Source organism: Cygnus atratus, chromosome 5 (assembly GCF_013377495.2).
Source record: "Cygnus atratus isolate AKBS03 ecotype Queensland, Australia chromosome 5, CAtr_DNAZoo_HiC_assembly, whole genome shotgun sequence".
NCBI classification, from domain to species: Eukaryota; Metazoa; Chordata; class Aves; order Anseriformes; family Anatidae; genus Cygnus; species Cygnus atratus.
Genome location: NC_066366.1, coordinates 45,844,584 through 45,857,560, shown reverse-complemented (window position 1 = coordinate 45,857,560; position 12,977 = coordinate 45,844,584). Strand labels below are relative to the sequence as shown.

At 35.2% G+C, this 12,977-nt stretch overlaps 1 long non-coding RNA gene across 2 annotated transcripts in view; it reads right to left on the bottom strand.

The window, feature by feature from the left end:
- The window catches only part of LOC118244538 (uncharacterized), a 45,009-nt gene that overhangs the window by 13,644 nt on the left and 18,388 nt on the right, over positions 1 to 12,977 (bottom strand). The window contains exons 2-6 of one of the 2 annotated variants that reach the window (XR_004777566.2): positions 11,527 to 11,653; positions 9,088 to 9,167; positions 8,751 to 8,850; positions 5,446 to 5,486; positions 2,654 to 2,734 (exon numbers count right to left, since the gene is read on the bottom strand). This is a non-coding gene — a long non-coding RNA (uncharacterized LOC118244538). The remainder of the gene's footprint in view (positions 1 to 2,653; positions 2,735 to 5,445; positions 5,487 to 8,750; positions 8,851 to 9,087; positions 9,168 to 11,526; positions 11,654 to 12,977) is intronic. The other variant, XR_004777567.2, reaches the window with a different exon arrangement.

The window sequence follows — 12,977 nt, the reverse complement described above, 5'->3', positions numbered from 1 at the left end:
GACAATATGAATTCTATGAAATCTCTCAGTTTGTGGATATCATAGCATCTGTCTTGTTTTCTTGTCCCATAGCACCCATAGGAGCAATTTTTTGATCCTTTCTAGAAAGCATATAGCTGCCAGAATATTTCACTAGACATTTCTAGCCATAATTCAATATGAGGCAATATTTCATTTTAACTGCAGTAGAGGAAAACACATATGGACATGCAAGTCTAGAAGAATATGAAGTATGGCTGCAGTTATACTCTTTGGATTCTGAATATAGATTATTGGAGGGGGGAAGTGGTTTTTTGAACCTGTGTCTGTATATGTCTTAGTCTTAAAATGTCACCTAATTTCAGGCTCAGTGAAGTGATGCTTGGTGCCTTCACTAGTGCACAATGAATAGGAGAATCTATTCTTTGTACCCCTCTAACACCTTGAATCAATTATAACCTACTTCACATTTGCTCTGAAAATATATTTTCATAGGAGGTTTCATTTTTCCCCCTGCTAGACCTTATCAGATACGTTCTTCTCATCAGTTCTGACTTGAAGCTCCAAGGATCCCAGATCAGCAAGGAAAATAATCATTTAATTAAACTTACAAATGAGTGAGAGTTGTAGACCTTTCAGCTTTTCATTTTCTCTCTTAAGACATGTATGTAAAATTTTCTTGGTTTTGAGTATATCAGTGTGAATAGGAGACAATTTCATTTGGTATGAAGGATGGCTCAGAAGGTCTCTGTTTCATTCAGAGTAATGCATTTCAAAAATAAAATAGTCCATATGTATAAAACATATACCTATTGCACAAAGGGAAAACAGTAAGCAACTAAATGCTAACCAATCTGAGCAATGCATGTAGGATTGTTTTTTTGTTTGTTTGTTTGTTTTCCTAATTATTATCCATGACTACATAATGGTTTCTGTTTTACTATCCCTTTAAAATGTATCTCTGAAGTCCTGATGTCAAGAGGCACTGATGGATTGTTCAGCAGAAATTTCTGCTGTTATGCAATTTAAAACACACCCTATTAAACAAACAAACAAACAAACAAACAAAAAACACTTCACACTTCAGCATGAAGTATAGTTCTTTTCAAATATACATTATCTGGATCTTTTGCTTTTGGTTAAAGCAACAATGCCAACTTTTTCATTTGTGCTTAACCATTTTTACCCTAAGATTCAGTTACAAGTCTGAAGAAGTTTTTTCTTTCCTGATGGTTTTTTTTTTTTTTCATTTGGCAAACATTGATATTTTTCTTTCCTAATACAGATGAAACCTGACATGATGACTATTTTCTTGTAACTGTTATAACGATTTCAATTCTCTAACATCTTATCAAATCAATGTTATCTGTTCAAACTAAATCATCCATTGCTTATTGTTATTTATTTATGATTTGCAGTCATAGCAAGAACACTCACTGCTCGGAGTTTGGTTAATACAATATAATACAAAACAAAAAGGTAGGGCCTTACCAACAGACTGATGAAACCGACAAACCTTTAGCTTAAGGCTAAAGGCCAAAAGCTAATCGTTTTGTTAAATGCTTTGATAGGGTTGATGTTTTCATTTTCTTGACTTTATCTTGCTTCAAAACAGTGGAGGGGAAAAGCTCATTTAGAAATAAAATGATTCATTTACCATTCACAATATCTTCTATGATCTTTTTTTGTGTGTGTGTGTGTGCATGTGTGTAAAAAATCTTGACATATTCTTGTTGATCTAAGAATTTTCACTTTTATTTAATCTTGATTCTTTGCTCTAGAATAGGGCTGAACACACATTTAAATGAATGTCCTATGAACCACTGAGGCACACATAAAAAGTACACATTGAGATTGAAAAAAAATAGAGTTATTATCTTGTGATAAACAGTTTTTTTAAATGCTGTTTTTTAAATCTGACTATCCTTTTTAGCAACTAAATAAGCATGTGTGTTACTATGAGTGGCCTGGATAGATTTGTTAATTAATATTGGCCAACGTGATCTAGTGGGTGGCATCCCTGCCTATGGCAGAGGGTTTGGAGTTAGGTGGTCTTTAAGTTCCCTTCCATCCCAAGCCATTCTATGATTCTATATTTTACTTTATTTGCATTGTCGTTATCAATCATAAGATTTAAAAATATTTTTACTATTTTGTTCTCATGAACTTTTTCTTGAGTGGCTTTGAGTGGCTGCCATATTTCAGATATAGACAAAATGGGGTAAAAAAAAAAAAAAGAGAAAACAAAAATGACAACTAATTTTGTGTTAAAAATACGCTCATATTACATGACAGTAGCTAGGGATGAAGATGTAAGTGGTTAACCTCTAAATACAATTCCACATGCATTCACATATGCATTTCCACACAATCATCAATATAAATAAAAATGTCTCAAATTCCCAACAAATAAAAGAACAATTCATGGAGTACTTGATTTTCCCATACTGTGTTACTTAATATGGGGTAATAGTTGTTTCATATCACAAAGCCATCAGGTGTTTCAAGACAAATGAAATATAAAAGCCATGTTTGGAGGGGGAGGAAGGTTGTCAAAGTTTGAATGTACCCATTGAATCTCAGTAATTGCCACTTAGTGTTTGATTTAATGAAAGCCACTGAATAAAGGCAGCCATTTCTTTTGTCATGGTTTGTGTTCCCATTTGTACTATACCTTTTCGGTCTTCCAAAGTCAAAGCCACACTCCTTCGTTTCAGAGTACCACTTCCTTCCCTTCTCCTGCATTCATCCTCATCTGCATGTATTTACAACATGTTAAACAGCTCTGTTAAAAATGACTGTTTCCAGCTCTGAAGCTAATGAGCTTGCTTTGATTCAACCTTAGACTAAAAAGGCATAACCACAAATCCACCCAAACTATGTGCCTTTCTGCATGTCCTAGCAGAAATATTTGGCCTTCACTTTTTTGTCACTGAAGCTCCTTGCAGACAGACCACTTGCTCATGACACAGGGTTTACAACTTCTTTATTTTGCTTTCTCGTAAGCTAAAGGTGAGTCTGACAAACCTAATAAACTTGCTGTGTTAGTACAGTGATGGCAGGGTGCTATTTCATCAGCTCAGCTCTTCTGATTGTTTAAATTCTGTTTGAATGATGGTATTTATGAAGAAATAAAGAGAATAAACATAGTAAGAAAGCTATTTATTTTACTGCTAACTGCTACTAAAAAAGTCTCTCTTAGTTTATGTTTCTTGAGGGACAAGGGGATTCTTTAATTGTTTCGATGAGCATTTTTTTTAATTTTTGATCCTTTTGACTCTGTTTATGCTTGTCCTAAATGCTATATCAAATTTCAAAGCAAAAATTTCATTAAAAAAATGTAGATTTGAATGGGGATTGCAAGCAGATTTGCTGAAACACCATGAGAAAGACATTTTTATCTTTAACTTTTAAGGACTGAAAGTGAAAATTAATAAGAAACTTAACTACAGATCCCGTACAGTTGAAAATTTCTCAGCTGAATTTAGGGTTTAAGTCAGGGTTGATTATAAAGGTAGGATTCATAAAAGTAGAGGACACAAAATTCTCCATTGTTATTATTCTTCTTGAAAAAACAAAGAAAAATACTAAATGAATTTTAGAGGTAGTGTAATAGGCAAGTAGGTGATAATTTAACAAATGTTTATATATATATATATATATACACAAACAGTGGATTGCATAGTAATTGCATTATTAAGGCCTCATCATGAGCAGAACAATTGTTCTGGAATAGAGTTATTTCTGTTTTAAAATAAAGTGTCTGCAGAAGAGCTGTTCTAGGCAAGTCTTTAGGTTCCTAGATTAACAGTTACTTCTAAAAAAAGGTTTCAGTGCTCCAAATTCAGACAGGTGCTTTTGTAAGGGGGAAATAAAACACGCCACAAGAAAAATAAGAAAAGCAAGAATATTTTGACTGAATAGGATTGCTACATGTCAGAAAGCTTGCATCAAACTTTTGGATTCTTATGACACAAAAATTAGTTAACTCTATAAAATTAATTTTGTACTTTCATAGTTGCAAAATCTTTATAGGCATAATAAAACTTTTTTTCTTCTTGCTCTATGTCCAAAATTAAATTTAAAAAAAAACAAAAAACAAAAAACAAAAACAATTTTCAGTCAAATTGGAATGGATTTTTATAATTTCTCCTGAATCTCCCTAGTTTGCTTCTTTCTCTGTCCGGCTTCAATTTTCCTGAAAACTAGTATCTGGTCTAGCCTGGCTCTGACAGTCTATTTATTTTAAAATAGAAGAACAAGTTGGAAAGAAACTTTTCAGAAGAAGTAGGTATTTCTAGACTTATTTAGACTTGATCTTAATTAGACTTGGTTGCTTCTGAACGCTCTATGCAGCTTCAGGTAGAGTGCTCCGGCTGTGCTGCTGAGCAAACACCATCTGTCTTACAGAGCATGCCAAAAGTATCCATGTAGAATATGTCTGCTGGCAAGTATTTCCAGCATTGCATATCCTGGTAAACTACATCTGCTGCAAAGCTGATTTTTTGTTTGTTTGTTTGTTTGTTTGTTTTTGCTTGGTTTGTTTATGTCTTTGTTTAGTTTAGTTTTGTTTTGCTTTATTTTGTTTTGTTTTTCTTTGCTTTGTTTTTAAAGGCAAAATGAGAAATTTCCAAACAAAATGAGATTGTTTTGCTGAAAAAAACCTCAGGTATCAAAATATCAAAATACGGGAAGTTTCAGCTGCTCTTCCCAGCTGATGCAGAACTGTCTTTATAGTGTTCCAAGACATCCAGCAGCAACAATGTGCTATGTACAACTCAGTAATTCATATCCATAATTCATAAAATGGCCATGAAATACAGTCGAAGTCCCAATGCACTTTCCATACCTTCTATTCAAATGGGTAAATAGTGGCACAAATCTGATTAGGCACCTGATATCAACTAGAATAAAATAAGAAACAAGAGTTCTACTGATTGAATTTCACAGCAATATGCAGTTCCTTCTTCATCCCAGTCTTAGCATTACAGGCATAAAATTGTGCTTTTATTAATTGTTCAATAAACACACTAAAACTCACCAGCTTGTTTTTCATTCACCTTTACTGTTTCTGTTTATAATTAAACTGGAAGAACTGGAAGTCAGGGCAGGATTTTTTATGACACTTGAAGCAAACTTTTTTTTTTTTTTTTTTTTTTTTATATATTACAATGGATTCTGATAATAATAGGATGGAGACATAGGATATGGAAGGATGTGCAGTATACTGCAGTCACATAAATTTTTTCCTGTTCTGTAACCATCATGAAGAATCATAAATTCTGGGGCAACAACTCTGAATTGTGTGTGTGCTTACTAGACTGTTATTATTTTTTTCTATGTATATGGACTGTATGAATGTATATGTATACCTGACTTTTTGGGAAACTTATTAGTAGATGCAACATATCATTTAGCAGACTTTTAAAATGTTTGGATAAAAGAGGAAAAGGCTTATATTCTTACCTGAAACTTTTATTCTTGTTCCTTCTTCTTTTTTTCATAATCTAAAATTTGAATCATTTTAAATTAAAAGTCAGAGCTGGAAATTTACGTTAAGATAGAAAGTCAGAGTTGGAAATTTGTATGAAGAAAAACAAACAACTTTACAGATTTATATTTTTTAAAACAGGAAAATTATTATTTTTTGATTTTTTTTTCCCTGGAGGTAATTAAGTAACTCAGCACATTTCTCTCTCTGTGCCTGTGTGACATGCCAACCTCACTGAGTTGGTTGGAAGGTTAATGAAGGTTGGGTGGGAGGGAAATCCCGGTGAGCAATTCAAAAGAACAGCTCATTTCAGTAGTAGGTTGCTAGAAAACAAAGCAAATAGACATTCAGAAGAGGAAGCAGGAGGTGTACGATAAAAACTTAAAAATCTTAAAGAATAAGAAGAGATGAACACTGGGTTTTAGTAGAGCTTGTAGACTTAATGTTAAGCCTTTTAAATGTTAATGTTCATTAGCGTCTGAAAAGGATTACCAGAAGATGAAGAGTAGATCAAGAATATTATTTAAGTAGGTAGAACAGGGGAATAGCCATTTTCATATGTACACATGAAATAGAAGAGTTTCCTGGTGTATGCAAGTAAGCAAAGCTCTGGCAGATTGGGCAGAATCCTTGATTTGAAGACCACAGCTTCGATCCAACTGAAATATTCTATAGTCGTCTATCTCTTTTTTTTTCTTTTTCTTTTTCCCTCCTAGTAAGAGATATTTGAACTTTACTGTTGTAAAATAGATGTTTTATTAAATTCACAAAAGCAGATGGATTAGAAAAGCATGTGTGTAGGTGTTTAGAGCATAAGACCATTCAGAAAAGAAACTTTATATAGTTATTCTTTCTGTTGCTTATCCTGGTATCATTAACTTTCCATATACTTCATGAAAAATACCATGCAAACCTAAATCTTTAACTTTTTTTTTAATAATCTGCTGACAGACCTGATAGTGCCCCATAACATTATGAAGTCTATTTCTGTAGCAGTGATATGGAGAGGAGATTGCAGAAACCTGTTATAAACTAAGCTGTTTAAAGCTTTATTATCCTTTATGTAACACTCATCACTGCTCAACAGGCAGAAGATACTGTTCCACAAAAAATTAATGCTAAAAAGAAAATGGGTAGAAAGGTATTTCTGGATGTTGCATTATCTTATGAATCTTAAAGTTCTTTTTCCTCATTATAGGTTAAATAATAGTGGAAAAAAATTCTGCTTATGCCTTACCAAAACCATTATGAAAATTTCCTTTCAAATTAACATTCTCAAATGTGGAATTCTGATGTATATTAAGATAAGTTTAAGATACATAGATAAGTTTACATGTAAGTTTACATACATGTAAGTTTATATATATATAAAATATATATTTGCATATACACAATTCTGCAAGGGCTCTTTCCACTCTACTCTCTGTATAGCTTGTGTTAAAAATAAAAGGAATGAGTGAATGAGACAAAACATGTAACTTTATTAGTAAATAAACTTACTAGTAAAATGAACTTTTGTTACTTACACACAAAGTTCTACTGAAAACACCATTTTAATTTTCTCACTTTAAAGAAAGAGAAATGTTATGGTATTTGGGTACCATGACAAAATACCACAGTATTTTGTATACAAGTAAATTTCTTATTTTCTATAATTATACCTGTTCAATCATTTTTTTGCTTTGCCACCAGCTTTGAACATCTAATATTTTATGTTAGCTCAACATTCACTACCAGTGGTAACAATTCTTCAATGAATGAAATGCTTTTTTCTAAACTGCAAATGATTGCCCTTTTAATATGGCAAAATAAAATATAAACATGTTGTATGGTTGTATCAGCCATAAATACTTCTTTGTGGGTGTTCTGGGATGAAAGAAGTGAAAATGTAAAGTGGAGCATTGAAGTCATTTCCAGAAGGGGAAATGGAACTTAATGTGACAGTGCAGTTGTCTGGAACTTGGTTAAAATATTATCCAGCTTCATCTCCAACTGCTGATTTTATGTGTTCCAGCAGTTGGGCAATGTATGCAACATTTTTTAAGCCAATTTAGCCTTGATTCAAAATTGTTATGGTCACATAAACAAAAAGAAACATCTTGGGCCTAACGGACCAAAGCCATAAAAAGCCACCTGTGCTTCTCTGTATCCCCTCTGCTCCAGGGGTGGGAACTGGAACCGGTGAGATGTTTGTGCTGAAGATGTTAGAATGATCACACAGGCATTTCCACCGAGTTTCCATCCAAAACTGAGAGCCAACAATTATTAATAAAGATTTATGCTTTAAAAGATTTTCTTTCTTCCTCCAGTTACCCATTTTATCTCATTACTGGGAGAATATCTACCTCATTTGGGCCCAGGTTCTAGCTGTCTTTAAAATTATTCTAATTTTTTCTAGAATATGTCACAGTTCCTTTTCCACCTTATATCTTGCAGGTAATTGCTTATTTTTCCACAAGAAATTTCCACAGAAATTATTTGGACTGCCTAATGCAGATTCTGATGTGATAGGTGTTCCAGCAGTCCCTGCCTCCCCACAGCATGCTGCTGTTCATTTTTCTTTCTGACTAACAAAGTCGTACTTTAGAGTGCAGCCTGAGCCCTAATGGTTTCATTAACATTGACACAAAATTGTTTCCACATATTTCATGCTCACAGCTCTTTGAGATGAAATTATTTCCACATACCAGGCACCTCACTAACAAATAGATTAAAAAGCCTATTTATCTGTAGACTTCAAGATGTTTTATATAGGATGGTTCCATTTAAACACAGGAAAGCAGAGGCGTGGAGAAGCAAAGTGAAACACATAGTTGTAAGGTTAGATGTGAATGCCAGGGCTTCTATGTCCCAACCAAAACTCTGATAAACTGACTCAACGTCTTATCACCCATAAAAATAATGATTAAGCTTGGGAAACTTGCTTATCTTGATTTCCAACATTGTCTTCTTTTCACAGAAAGCTTTGGAAGATACAAACTTGTTAGTACTTTCCTTTTTCCAATGTAAAATAAGGGCCCAGGAGCACCAGGTAATGATAAGTTCGATGCTGTTTTTGTACATGTAGTCTCTTCCATAAACTCATCATGTCATTTTCCATAGTCTTGCAACTAGGCAGTGGTAGTATTCTCCACTGGGGGGCTAGATAGACATCTCACAGACACAGGGAGATGAAGATTTTCAGAAGACATTAGAGAAAGAGTTTAATTTCAGCTCTAAAGAAGTGACTGACCCTTAGCATGCAACATTGCTTCCTGTCCTCCTCTTGCATAGTTCTCACCTTACATCATTTTGCTTTGAGAAATCCTCCTAAGTCCATCATGGAATTTCAGTGGTTCTGTTAAGTTTTGTTACACTGGTAGCTGTCCTCAATTATTGATCTGTCAGGCAGGCAGAAACATAAAAATGTGCCATATCTGCTGAAATTAATAGTCTCTTCACTATTCTGCTTTTTCCCAGCCTCAGCATATGTTCATTGATTTGCAGGTGCCCAAATAATTTCATAGAATTTCATAGAATCATTAAGGTTGGAAAAGACCTCCAAGATCATCCGGTCCAACCATCCCCCCACCACCAATATTACCCACTAAACCATGTCCCTAAGTACCACAACCAACCTTTCCTTAAACACTCCCATGGATGGTGACTCCATCAATGCAGCAAAAGTTTCCAAAATGTTTCCAATGCAGCAAATTTTCTACGATAATGCACCATAAAATGATAATAGAAAATTTGGTGAGGAGTTATTGTTCAGCACAAGAATAAGGTTAATTATCACATCTCTGTTTGGGAGGCACCCTTTCCAATCTAAATAGCTTGCAGTAATAAAATAAAAATTGTGAAGAGCAGGTATTGATACAGCTCTAAAGTAAGGAATGCGTTTAATGGATATCTTGGTAATTTTTCTGTGTACATGACAGAGAGAGAAAGAGTGAGACACCAGAAATGCCCAATCCAAATCAAACAAAATTTCTTCTCAGTCATAATAATAAAGTCAACCACATACATTGTTGATTCACTTGATGTTTTTTAAGCTACAGTTCAACCTTTGAAACATAACATTTCCAAGATTCTCATTTTTCTGTTAAAGCCAGTGCTAAACTGAACTGAACTGAACATTTTAGGGTGTCAAAACTTAACAATGTAGCTGCCAGTTGCACTGGACAGCTTTTAAAAAATCATTTTCTCTCTACATTTTTTTTTGGAATTATAGAATCATTTAGATTGGAAAAGACCTCTAAGGCCATCAAGTCCAGTTGTTAAACTATCACTGCCAAGTCTACCACTGAACTACGTCCTTAAGCACATCTACACAACTTTTGAATACCTCCATGGATGGTGACTCAGTTACTTCCCTGGGAAACCTGTTCCAAAACTTCACAACTCTTTCAGTGAATAATTTTTTTCCTAATATCCAACCTAAACCTCCCCTGGCGCAACCTGAGGCCCTTTCCTCTTTTCTTATCTCTTAGTACTTGGGAGAAGAGACCATTCCCCACCTCACTACAACCTCCTTTCAGGTAGTTGTAGAGAGCAATAAGGTCTCTCCTGAGCCTCCTTTTCTCCAGGCTAAACAACCCCAGCTCCCACAGCTGCTCCTCTTAAGACTTGTTCTTTAGACTCTTCACCAACTTTATTGTCCTTCTTTGGACACACTCCAACACCTCAATGTCCTTCTGTAGTGAGGGGCAAAGAACTGAACACAGTATTTGAGATGGGGCCCCACCAGAGCCAAGTACAGGGGGACAATCACTTCTCTAGTACTGCTTGCCAGACTATTTCTGATACAAGCCAGTATGCTGTTGGCCTTCTTGGCCACCTGAGCACACTGCCAGCTCACGTTCAGCTGACTGTCAGACAATACTCGAAGGTCCTTTTCCAACAGGCGGCTTTCCAGACACTCTTCTCCAAGCCTGTAGCACTTCACGGGGTTCGTCCTGGTTATCTCTGTCCCCACTCCTTTTGTTACATCTCTGTGTGTTTTCTTACAATGCTATTTTCTGTTCAGCCTAAGAACCTGGACAAGAAGTGAAACAAAACTTGGCCCTTTAGCTAGAAATAGGAGTATGTTCATGCTTGTACTATGATGCAGTTTGCAGCTGTTGGTGTCATCTGTAAATATATAAATGAATCATAGGAAAGACACTGAGTCGTGAGAAGAGTTTTCTAAATATGCATTTGAGATCACTGCATTACTCCTAAATGGCAAAACCATGAGTGAATTATACAGGTTGTCCCAGCAGGGCATTAACACAGTTATATTACCACCCCATACTACAAGCAATCTGAACGTGCCACATATATTACAGTAAAAAAAAGGAGATATTTTATAAATGTGTTTTAAATGAGTTTTTTGAAAAAATAAATTATAGAAACCATGTCTTTATCCTACACCTGTGAAGCCAGGTGCTTTATTTATTACAAGAACCTGAAAGAGGTATATATTATACTAATAACACTTTAAAATGTCTAAAAAAGCTCTTTCTGTGAATTTGAAGCCCAAGCTTGTGAAATACCAGAATTATATGCAGGGACTATGTCCTCATCAGGAAAAAAAAAAATTACAATTTCCCACAGCAAAGAAATTGTTCTTAAGCTTAATGATTAATACTGGTTTGAATGATAAAAATCTAAAAGTGATTCAGGATTGGTTCTGTCTTTTCTGTTCTTTCAGAGACATGTTAAAGTGCAACATTTTCTAAATAAAAGGAAGACCTTTTCTGAATGATGTAGTTTAACCCAGAAAGCAGCTAAGCACCACACAGCCATTCACTCACACCCCCCCCCAACACCATGACAAAACAAAAGGAAACAAAAAAAAAAGTAAAAGCTCGTGGGCACAGATACAGACAGTTTAATAGGACAGAAAAGGAAGAGAAATAATAATGATGATGATGATGGTAATAAGAATAGAATATACAAAGCAAGTGATGCACAATGCAATTGCTCACCACCCACTGACCGATGCCCATCCCATCCCCAAGCAGTGGTTCCCCCCACCCCAGCCAGTCGCCCCATATTAATTGTTCAGCTTGATGCCATATGATATGGAATACCCCTTTGGCCAGTTTGGGTCAGCTGTCCTGGTTCTGTCCCCTCCCATCTTCTTGTGCACTCCCAGCCTCCTTGCAGGCAGGGCGGTGTGAGAAGATAAAAAATCCTTGGCTTATTGTATGAATGGCTCTGCAACAATAAAACATCAGTGTGTTATCAACATTATTCTCATTCTCAATCTAAAACACAGCACCATACCAGCTACTAGAAGGAAAATTTACTCTCTCCCAGCTGAAACCATGACACTGAATCACCAATAGTCTGTACATGTTGGAATATGTACCAATAAATTGTAATGAAGCTTTTCTGCATTTCTGTGTGAGAATTCAACATGTGACTTTTATCATATAAGCAGTCCATTTTTTTGCTACACTCCTGTGGTTATTTCCTGTGGTCTTTATACTCACATATACTTCTCTCATATCTTTGAGTTGCATACCACTATTCTTTTTTTTTTTTTTTCAGGAATTTAAACACGAAAAGTATATACTCCCCAATGCAGCAGATGATCCTTATTCACACCCCTCCAGCTCTGTAGTAATGATGTCACTGAACTGATGTTCAAGATTTGTTCTGAACATGTCTTTGTCAAGGGTAATTAGCCTCCTTCTCATCCATTCTTTGTATTTTAAATGGTTATACTAAACGGCTTTTGGGTAATGTGGTTTCTGATGCACCATCAAGCAAAGAATAAAGCTACATTGCCTCAGTGAGAGTGTTTGACAAGTCTATGACTTAACCATTTCATATTGAACCTTGTCATTTTATTCCAGAAAATGCATAAAGACAGCATAGTTCACTGACTTAATCCCTTGAAACAATAACAGTAATATGTTTCAGTTTTGCAGCCACATGGCAGAGTAAAAACAACCATTATGTGGTAGGTCACATTTGTTTGTAGGCTATCTCCTTTAGTTTAGAATTGTTTTTTGTCTTCCAGAGACTGCTTCAGTTCTTGTTGTCCTCAGTGTGACAAGGTCCTTCAAGCAGCAAGCTGCAGAGGTAGCAGATTTTTTTTCCTGTTATTTTAGTGTTCTTAAAGGTCTCAACACCTCTTTCAGCAGGGAGAAGGCTGGAACAGACCGCTGGCTTTCTTATGCTAATTGTCAAACTTGACCAGTTGGCAACTTGATCAAAACAGACAAAAATGTGCTGAATATATACAAGAGTGTTCACCAGCAAGTTGCCATTATTAATTGTGCCCAGAATACTGACTAGCAGCATTGGAGTAGCACAAAGCTTCTGCCTTCTAGAGAAAGTTGAATAAAGATTTTATCCTTGTCCCTAAAAGCATTATAGAAAAGTACTTATATACAAGCAGAGAGAGACAGCACAGCTTTGCTTAGTGCCATTTTTTATGATAAGAGAATCTATCAGTCTTTCTAGACTAAGGATCCTCTACACCTCACCATGATATCAAAAGATAAGCAAACAATATTCCCAGGCTTTTGTG